Source organism: Papaver somniferum, chromosome 4 (genome assembly GCF_003573695.1).
Source record: "Papaver somniferum cultivar HN1 chromosome 4, ASM357369v1, whole genome shotgun sequence".
Classification (NCBI taxonomy): domain Eukaryota; kingdom Viridiplantae; phylum Streptophyta; class Magnoliopsida; order Ranunculales; family Papaveraceae; genus Papaver; species Papaver somniferum.
The window spans coordinates 136970190-136981043 of record NC_039361.1 but is presented as its reverse complement, the minus strand read 5'-3'; the positions used below and the strand labels follow the sequence as shown (position 1 = coordinate 136981043).

The window sequence follows — 10854 nt, the reverse complement described above, 5'->3', positions numbered from 1 at the left end:
CTATAAATTGTACTTAGAGAAGACACGTTCTTCCGATCCTTCTCCTTGAATCCTCTGAGAATTTGTCTCGGTTTGATAAATGCTTTGGTCAATCTATGTACATCCTCCATTTCATGAGGTTTTAGCTTCTCAACTAGGGAGTGACCAACAAAATCTTCCGGATCCGGGTAGTTATGACGGCCAAACCACACCGTACAATCCATTCATTGTCCTTGTCTCTTAAATGGAATACAAGCTTATAGCGTCAATTATCCTTCCTCGTACGAGTCTTGTATACCTTATTAGTCTTCTTTGGATATACATAACCCTTTCTCTTGTGGCTATTCTTCTCCTTGTATATCCCACTTCTCTCGCAAGCCATCTCAAAACGGAACTTTGAACCTTGGGTATTCCTCACCAACACACACATGTTCCTAAGAGCCGTCTCTTTAACCCAAGCAATTGCTTCCTCTTTATATTTTATTCCCTAAATAAGGACAATAATGGGGGTTATAAGGTTCGTTACAAGCTCCAGTAGTAAAGTTCAAGATACTAGGTGAAAAGTATTCTTTGGTAACATACCGGAGGCATTTTATAGTATCCCGACCAAACGGTCTTGCATTTGTTGGATCAATATATGCCAAAACCTAGGCATCCAATGAAGAAAAAAAATTAGTTCAAAAAAAAATTAAAATATTATGCCATACCACAATTCCGGCATGCTCGACCAAAGTTTCGGCATGGTCGAACTGAACCGAAACTGAAGACAAAATTTGAGAAGCTTCCGACCTTAAAATTTCATTTGAAACCAACGCCGGAAACACTGGTGCCGGCATGCTCGTTACCTATGGTTCCACACCGGTACATAGTGCCGGCATGATCGTTAATTAATCAACTACGCTAATATTTAGCTTAAGGAGACACTGGTTCCTGTATGTTTTTCAAGAGATACCGGCATGGTAACCTTAGAATTGAACCATGCCGGTGGCATCCGTAGAATATTCTATGGTAGGTAAAAAGTAACTTTTGTACCGGCATAGTTTTTTGGTTGAATACTATGCCGGCTTGAATTTCAAAATGGGTGATATCGAGTGGCCGGCATGGACGTGGTATGAATATCATGCCGGTATGGCTGCTTCCGGCATTGTATGTATACCACGTCTATGCCGTAACCGAGCTTTTTCAGCTGCAAAAATGGTGGATTCAAAGAAAAAAAATTAAATTTTCAACCTCTTAGCAGATTTACCTGTGTATTGGGGATGCTTGTATGTTTTGTTAGTTTACTTTCTTGTATAGATTCTTCAAAAAACTCGCCATGCTCGTAAAAATCATCATTCAAGGGTGTTAGCTCAACAAATAATGCAATTGTGAGTTGTTGTCGTTAGCTGAAGATTCAAGATATGCTCCTTGTTGTAGTTGAGCTAAAGATTCAGCAGCAGCAATTCTCTCTTCACAATCATCCTCCACTTTCACCAAAAAAGGTTCTCTCTCAAATATTTTTTCTCTCCTTCTACTCTCACCTCAGTCACCCAAATACAAATAAAATAACACACTAATCATTTAATAAATACTTAAGATTTTTCCTAATTATAATTAAATACTAAACCCGATTAGTAGGGGTAGATTAGAAAATAAATAAAATACTTAAATAAGGGGTGACCCTGATTTGGTATTTGCATCCAGTTTTTTTCTGTTTCCTCTATCCTCAATTAGTTTTAGTATCCCCAATCGCGTGTTCTTATTTAACGATATAGGTCAACATTTAGAGGGACAATATTTTGAAATGACAAGGACATATTTCATGAACTTTTAGAGGGAAAATATTTTGAAATGACAAGGACATATTTTAGGCACACAAGGAATGTGAGATAATAACATAAATTTTTCATGAGAATCTTTATATATCTTGCACCTTAACCCTCTTAGCACAAGGATACTTGTGGCATTTAAAAAGAAATCCAATTTGAATAACTAGGAACCTAATTAGCAATTTGGGATACGAAGAAAGTTCAGGACTACAACCTTACAAGTATTATTGTTTTGATAGAATATAAATTCGGTCCACTATTTGGTCAATGGTTCATGATTCGGGGATAATTCGAAATGGCATACGTACGTGTATAATTCATGTGTGAAAGATTTATTTTAAACATTATCTCGCCTTAGGTACTGTGATTTAATTATTTAAATGAAATGTAATATGATAAATAAAATATAATCAGCAAATAACATGTACGTCGATGGTATAGGGATTAGATTGGTGTATGTAAAAATATAATACATAAATAATGATAATTTGGTAATGACGTGATAAAATATTATACGTGGGGAAGTGCTTTCGCCGAAGAGGTATGAACTAATCCTCCCGATCTTGAGACAAATGAGATCAATTTTGGTAGCAGAAATGTCTAGAATGCGATTTTTAACTTAATAAGGCGTATAGTTCGGTAATTTGTAAATACACATATAATTCGTTTAAGGCTGAAAATGCGCGAATTTAATTCGGGGTTTTAAAAGTACTGATGATGCAGATTAATTCGGACGATATAGATGGATTCACGAATTATACATATAAAATGCATGAATTTACTAGATTGTTAAATATCCATGGAGTCCTAATCCAATGCAAATACATCCCTATAATATCAGTGAAGCTTGTAACGGCCTGTTCTGCACAATGATTTTCCCGTCGCACAGTAAGTTTGTAAGATAGAAGTAAGGATTTACTGTTTCACGAGGCTAAGGATCACAGGAGGTTTTTGCAATGGATGTTTATCCATGTTGATGGAAAAATGCTACAATTTCACCAGCTGCATTTTCAGATCCACCATCAAAACCATCAACCACCATTAATAATCCATAGCAGCAACCACCGCCACTGTCACCGCCGCCACCATCGATTCAGATAATTTTGTATCAACAACAGTAGTTTATCCATTTCAGTTGGATCAACAATGGATGTTTATCCATTTCAGTTGGATCAATAATGGATGTTTATCTAAGCTGATGGAAAAATGCTACCATTTCACCAGCTGCAGTTTCAGATCCACCAACAAAACCATCAACCACCATTTATAATCCATCGCAGCAACCGTCACTGTTTTCTATGAAGCTTCAACACCAATTCGAACCACCACCACCGTTGCCAACAGAACCACCACCGCCGCTACCATTATCATCCTTACTTCTCTCTTCATAATTCTATATTCCCTGTAATTCCTACACATTTGTCACTACCCTAAAATTCATCTAACTGTGAATCTTCCCGCAACAGACCCATTCTTCCACAATCTGCAGTTTCAGATCCACCAACAAAAACATCAACCACAATCTATAATCCATAGGAGCAACCGCCACTGTCTGCTCTGAAGCTTCAACATCAATTCGAACCATCTGAACCATTGAGCAGATACAAAATCCTAAATCGAATCTTCATCTCATCAAATATGATTTTGAAAATTAATCTTCGAAATTACGAACTAGTTGGCAACGATGAAGACGGTGATAGTTGCAGAGCTGGTGACGGTGAAGAAATCATCGTTAGAAGAAGAACCCTAAAACTATCAGATTTATGATTTAAACATGAAAATCGATTTTAAATTGATTGATTAGATCTAAATCGAAATTGGAGAAACAGTAGTGATGGTTGTGGCTGTGACGATGGATACAATCGTGGTTGTGACGATGGTGTTGGTTACGGTGGTGGCGTAAGAGACGATGGCGGTACTGGTAGCAGCGATGGAGTTAGCTAGGTTCGACTGATTTTTTTAGAAGCGAAGAAGAAGAACTAAAAGGCTAAATAAGGAATTATTAAGATTATGTTTTCATATAAAATTTCGATTATGCCATCAGGGACATTTATAAAGTCTGTTAGGGATATTTGTGAAGGCCCATCAAAAACAAGAACAATAGTTCAATTACCACTTTGCATAATGGACATGAAATAAATTGGCACGCTTGCCATAAAAGTGTTGATAGGCACTATTCTTCCTGCTTTGGTGAAATATCTCCTCTTCCACTGAGCCAACTTCTTTTGCAGTTTGTCAGTTATCACCTCTCAGGATCCAACAACACTCACACACTTCCTACTAATAGCAACTCCTGATAACTTACTAATATCTTCTAGGAGATAACTGTTATAAGAGCGACCGATTTTCAGACGAACTAAACATATAAAAAATGTATGACACTCTTTCGTGATATGGGATGCTCAAAATTTTATGATCACGAAAATTGAAAAATATACTGTGATAAATAACACAATTCGATCTCCTTTAATATCGGGATAAACTTTCACTTTGATGTTGAACACCTTCCACCGATAAGATGAAAAATCAAAGGAAGATAGAATTGTTTATAATCTTGTATTTATTTATATTCACTAAGTTTTTAAAGTTGATAGTCAGATGGAAACGTTCTAAATAAAAATGGTGTAAATGACATACTTTAATTAATAGTAATCGTGTAATTAAAAATTCGTCTAAAATAAATATACTAATCTTGGAAATGTCTAATTTTGTGTTTATTTAGTTAGGCCGATCGAGCGAGGGAGGATTCTATATATGCTGGTTTTGTGTCAATGTGAAGCGTGACATTTTTTTCCAATTAGATAAAAAAGATTGAATTTGGTTCAACGATGAAAGGACAACACTGTTCCTCCTTGATTTTTTTCCTCCCTAGGGCTGTCAATGGATGCCAACATAACGGGTATAGGCTCTGCCGTTTCCGTTGCTATTAAAATTTAACGGATATCCGTTATCCGTTAATATCCGGCGGAAATAGGAAATTCAAAAACGTTACCGTTACGTTGGACTTACCGGATAACGGATAATTTTCCGCTGCCATCCGGTATGTCACAGGACAACCACAAAACAGGCTAAAAACACAGAACAAGTACACATAACAGCTTTAAAATCCAACAAAACAGGTTCTAAATCCATGCCACACCAAAAAAATACATACAGATACAGATGTTTATGCCACACAAGAAAACAAATTCATAATCTTCATGTTTTTGTGCAAAAAAAAGACATCTCCATCTCCATTTGAGTCAACAACTGCAAATGCATTCCTCCTCCATCTCCAGATTCTCCTCTGCCAAGTCCCAAGTGCCAACTGCATCTGCAAATGTATTTACCTTACTCCTTAGTCCTGAACTTCTGTATTTTGAAAGAAAAATCAAAAGTGTTAGACATTTTAAGCTGGCAATGTCATTGTCAGTGCAATAAGCCAATAAATTGCAAAAAAAAAAAGAAAGATTAAGATGTACATGTAACACAACTATCACTGTCACTGACAGTGAGATCTGGCATCCAATCACCCAAACAAAGCAAAGCTTCAACAAGATCTGGAGCTAATGAACTCCTGTGAGATGTGAGAACTCTGCCACCAATACTAAACATAGATTCTGATGCTACACTTGTCACTGGAACTGCCAATACATCTTTTGCAATCCTTGAGAGAATTGGGTACTTAGGAGCATGATTCTTCCACCAACTTAAGATATCAAACCTCATTTCTTCAGTGGCTGTGCCTTTAGGAAGAACTGGTTCTGCTAAGTATGTCTCCAATTCTGACTTCTCAACCTCAAACATATTGTTTTCCATAATGAAATCATCATAACCAAATTCATATGATGTTGTTGTACCTGCAGAGCTCTCAATTGCACTTGAATGCATTCCAGTATCAAAGTAATCTTGAGTTGTAGTGTTAGTTTCATAAGCACAGGAAAGAGCATTGAGTTCAAGCTCAAATTTGTTATAGTGACTTTTATAGTGTTCCACACCATATACTCTCTTCATAACAAACTCCACCCATTTAGCTTTGTACCTAGGATCCAAAACAACTCCAATTCCCATCAAAGTGTTACTTTCTTTCCAGTAGCTATCAAATTTCATCCTCATATTCTTGGCCATGTCTCTGATATACTCATGCTCACTTGATTCCCAGATCTTAATGCATCTATTAACTTCTTGAACCCCATTATAATACAAATTTGTTGTGGGATACTTAATCCCAGCAAATTTGGTTGAAAGGACATCAAACAATTAGAAACATTCACATATGTGTACTCCTTGTTGCCACTCCTTAGAGGTTGGTAGTATCTTGAAGTCATCATCCAAATCAGCTAGCCTAGCAAAAGCTTGTCTCAAAAAAATTGCATCCTTTAGCATCTTAAAGGTGGAGTTCCACCTGGTATCCACATCTAAACCGACAGACCTTGAAGCAGGAAGCTTAACTTGGGCAATTGCACATTCAAATCTCTCTTTTCTAGCCTGACTTGACTTGACATATTTTACACACTCTCTAACTGCATCTATAAATGGAGCAGCTACTCTCATTCCCCACCCAATAATTAAGTGCAATATATGATTACAACACCTCATTTGGAACATATTCCCATTAAGAACTAAACAGTCTTTACTATCAAGCCATTTCTTCAGCTGTTCCATCATAAAATTGTTGGAGCTAACATTGTCAGCAGCTACAGCAAAAAGCTTATTGTCTATGTTCCATTCTAGACACACAGATTTCACTACAGATGCTAGAACCTCTCCAGAGTGTGGTGATGGCACTAAAGTATATGCTAGTGTTTTCTTAACCAGTTTCCACTCCTCATCTATGTAATGCAGTGTCACACAACAATAACCATCCTTTGTATGCTTACACGACCACATATCTGTTGTTAAACTACATTTAGATGTAATATTCTCAAATTGTTCTTGTAATTGCAGTTTGAACTCAGTTGTTAGTCTCATGATGTCTTCCCTAACTGTATTCCTAGTGTAAAGCTTAGCAGTAATATTCAAAGACTTAACAAACTCTCTAAAATAAGGATGCTCAACTATAGTGATTGGATAACCATGTTTAGCAATCATTTTGGCAACTAGTGTCCTAGTAACAACAGGATCAAACTTCCAATTTGCTAACTTGGTTTGAGCATTACCTGTTTTGACAGAAGTAATCTTGCTTTGTCCTTTCTTATTGTCAGGATTTTCTTTGCAGATTTTGGCATGGTAATGCAAGCGGCTGGTTCCTTGGTTACTGGGAGAAGGTATTCTCTTGTGACAGTGTTTGCATTCAGCTATCAGTACCCCAACCTCCTTCCCACCTTTTACTTTCTTCTTTCCAACCTTCCTTTCAAAATCAACCCATACATCAGACCTTACTGAGCGCATTTTTTTCTTCTCTTCAACTATAACTGGGTCTTCATCTACTTCTGCATCTTCTTCTTCTCTAGGACGAATTGCAGGTGTAATAGAAGCAGGTGTTGAATTCACTCCAGAAGCTTGAACTTGGTTGGATGCAGCAGCACCAGCAGCAGGTAAATGTGATGCAACTGAAAAAGAGAGATTTTGTGAAGACCCAACATGGTTTGATGCTCCTCTTTCGCTTTGGGACATGATTAATTTCACAAATCTGAAATTGTGAACCCTAATTTCAGAAACCCTAAATTGAAAATTGAGTTTTGAAGATTGAAATTAAACTCAAAGGAAATTGAAGAAGAGAACCCTAGTTTCTAATCAGTAATCACACAGAGAAGGTGATGATTTCTAAGGCAGAGAAGACGATGCTTGATTCAGCATCCCTAGTTTCTCTCTTTTTCTCTCTGAGTTCTCTGTTGTGTCGAACTGTCGATAAAACTGAAGTGAAGATGAAGAATGAGATAAACCAAAACATAATGTATTACACGTGCAATACGCACGTTAGCGGATAACGGAACTAAACCTAACGGAAATACACGGTTCCACTACCGTTACGTTAAGAAGGGATTATCCGTTAGCTTATCGGTATCGGATATCCGTTTACCGCTATGTCGGATGGTAGCAGTAACGGATAACGGATTATCGGTATCGGCTAACGGAAAATCGGTATCCATTCACAGGCCTATTCCTCCCTTAAACAGACGCAAATAAATACAATATTAAGGGCTTTTTTGTAAAATGAAAATAACAAAATACGGAATAGATTTGGAGGTCCTGGGGTCGATCCTGGCCAACTCCAAAACTTTCATTTTCTTTATTCCTCCCTTCTTCTTCTTCTCTTCTTCCTATCTCTAATCTTTTCTTTCTACCAAGCAGCAGCAGATATCTCTCTCGAACCCTTTCTTCTTCGTCGGATCCAGTTTCATCAATTTCACACCCTAAATCTCCATTAATCTTACTCAATCTCGACTTTAGAGTACAGAGTTTGGATTTGGTTATTGAATATTCAATCTTCTCTAACCTGTAACCCTAAATTCAAAATTGGGTGAATTGATTGAACCACCACCACCATCACCAACTTCGTCCTCTGCTTTGTACACCACTACTATAAAATCTCCGTTAACGGTATGAGTTTTATCAACTGTAAATCTCTGCTTTCAATTCGATTCTTCATTTTGTATAAAACTATGGGTTGAAGAGTTAATTATGGGTATGTGTTGATAAAACCCTTAATCTGTCTTGTCAGGAATAAGTGATTATGTAGCTCAGAAACTGTCTGGTATACAGAAACTTCAATTGAAACTCTCTTATTCTTTTCTCATCCAGCTACTGATTTTTTTCTTTCTTTCCAAAACTGAAAGTGGGGTTCGAATTTAAGTTGTTGAATTTGATCTCTTGCTTCTGATCTGATATATCTTGAATTTGCATATTAGCTCCGTTGCTTCTTAATTTCAATATACCATACTGCTTACAATTGCTTTCTGTCCACCAGATAACCAATTTTAGCAGACACATTCTTTAATCTGTAATTTGTACGTGGTTAAGTGTATGAGTATAAGTTTAAATATCCTCTTCTTTCATCACTAGATAAATGATTTGTAAGTGTATCTTAGATGCTTCTTGACATTACAATCACGGACACCACTGCCACTGATTGAGTATCTGAACGGCATAGCAGTTGACTAAAATATGATAAAATTGAGGAGGGGAACATAAGGCCTGAAACATAGAAATTTCTGACCATCAGCTGAGCTCCCATGGTTCAGAATTAATATTTGGTTTTGACTTTAGCATTTCAATGTATCTTGTGTTAGACGATTATCTCGGTTTTCCTGAAATACTGTAATCGAAATAAATCATGTTATTAAACCTTCCTTGCTTCAAATGACGCCCCAATAGAAAAATATGGAATCGGGTATGACCTTGCTTTCTTCAAATGACGCTTCAATAGAAAATATAGAATCAGGTATGTCAAGCCAGACCTTGTCGAAAACAAAGCTGAAACTCGTTGTTAAACCTGGAATATTAAAGTGCGCACTTCATGCTACGTTATAATGGTGTGCATGCCAGTTTGTGTATTCAAGTTTATGCATAGTATTGTTTTGCTGTATCCTTACATAATCTGCTTGCAGCTTTTTGGTTTTGCATATGGAGGTCTGTTGGCACTTCTGGCATAAACTAGTGGAAAAGATTTTCAAGCGAAATGACAATAAAACAGTAGCCAAGAAGGTACTTTACTTACCCTTGTAGCATTTCATTTGTCTAATTGACATATTTTGAACCTAGCTAAAACTCATCACTGAAATTCTTCAAACGTCACAACTTCACCCCCATCCTTTTCAACTCTCTTTGGCCAGGTTTAGACTGTCTATTCGCCCTGTCTTAGATCACTTTATTCATGTTGCGTCTTGTTGTTTGTGACTTCTTCTTTTTACATTTAGGCACTGAGACCAAGAGACATGGCTAGACAAGTTTAACACCCAACAAGCATTTTTGTGCATTTAGAAGTCTCTAAGACATTGAAAGATAACATTGTTCGAACATTTAGCCAGTAGCTTTGTAGGTTAGACTTTAGCACATGATTGTTACTGAAGACACATCTCTCGAATTCGCGGGTGAAATTGATCCATATCATAAATCAAGGAATACGTTGGGTTTATTTTGTACTGCCTGGTATCTTTATGCTACTAGGTGTTCTAACTCACCTGCATGTGTTCTTTCCAGGTTTTGTTTGAACAGTTGACTTCTTCTCCTTGAAATAATCTTCTTGTTTTACTATGGATTGGTCGTTTGAGGGTAAGTCTTTATTAGTGTGTTTAATTTATGATTAAATCTCATTAAGAAACTGAATTCAACTGAAAAGGGTGAGAAGTATGAGAGACATTGTCCTGATTCAGATCATCAATTGAATTGTTTAGTTCCTGCTCCTGTTGATTATAAAACTTCAATCCCTTGGCCTAAATCTAGAGATGAGGTAATGAAAATTTCATTTTCTTTAATGTGTTTTAGTAGCTTAAGGTGGTGTTCAACAATTCATATTTGTTTAATGGTAGGTGTGGTTTGTGAGTGTACCTCATACACGTTTAGTTGAAGACAAAGGAGGTCAGAATTGGATCACAAGAGTGAAACACAAGTTTGTGTTTCCCGGTGGCGATACGCAGTTTATACCTACGGAGTGTTTCAAATTTTCGGTCTTCTTTTGTTGTAGATGGAAATTTGCTTCTTGAGGTCAATAGAATTTTACGAGACGGAAGATATATTTTTTGGGCAGCTCAGCGGGTTTATAAGCACGAGAAAATATGATATATTTGTTTTAACATCTCTTTGCTTTACAATTTCGCTTTACAATTTCGCTTTACAAATTTACAAGTCCGACTCCGTGCCATTGTGGCTAAACTAAATTATGAGTATAAAATTTAGTTTTGCGTTAAATTTTTCGGTGGGCCATCCCACCGTGGCAGCGGTCATCTAGTAATGAAATCATATTTTGCCACTTTTCATGTATAGGGTGTTAGGATGCACTGTATAAATTAACTTCTGTATTAGAGGAAGCTAAAAATGTATTAGAGGAAGCTAAAAATAAGAAATAAGTTGGGAGCAAAATAAGAAAATGACTTTTAGAAGTAAAAAAGAGCAATCTTTTGGAAATATTTTTCTTTTTTAATAGTAT

The 10854-nt window shown here is 36.6% G+C and overlaps 1 long non-coding RNA gene across 3 annotated transcripts; it reads left to right on the top strand.

The window, feature by feature from the left end:
- The first annotated feature begins 8002 nt into the window (after positions 1 to 8002).
- Positions 8003 to 10616, top strand: LOC113362773. 3 transcript variants are annotated; one of them, XR_003365829.1, is made up of 4 exons: positions 8003 to 8309; positions 9317 to 9413; positions 9909 to 9980; positions 10238 to 10616. It is a non-coding gene; the product is annotated as an uncharacterized LOC113362773 (long non-coding RNA). The 3 variants fall into 3 exon arrangements; XR_003365828.1 differs by having other exon boundaries at positions 9909 to 10158; XR_003365827.1 differs by having other exon boundaries at positions 9909 to 10616.
- The last annotated feature ends 238 nt before the right edge of the window (positions 10617 to 10854 follow it).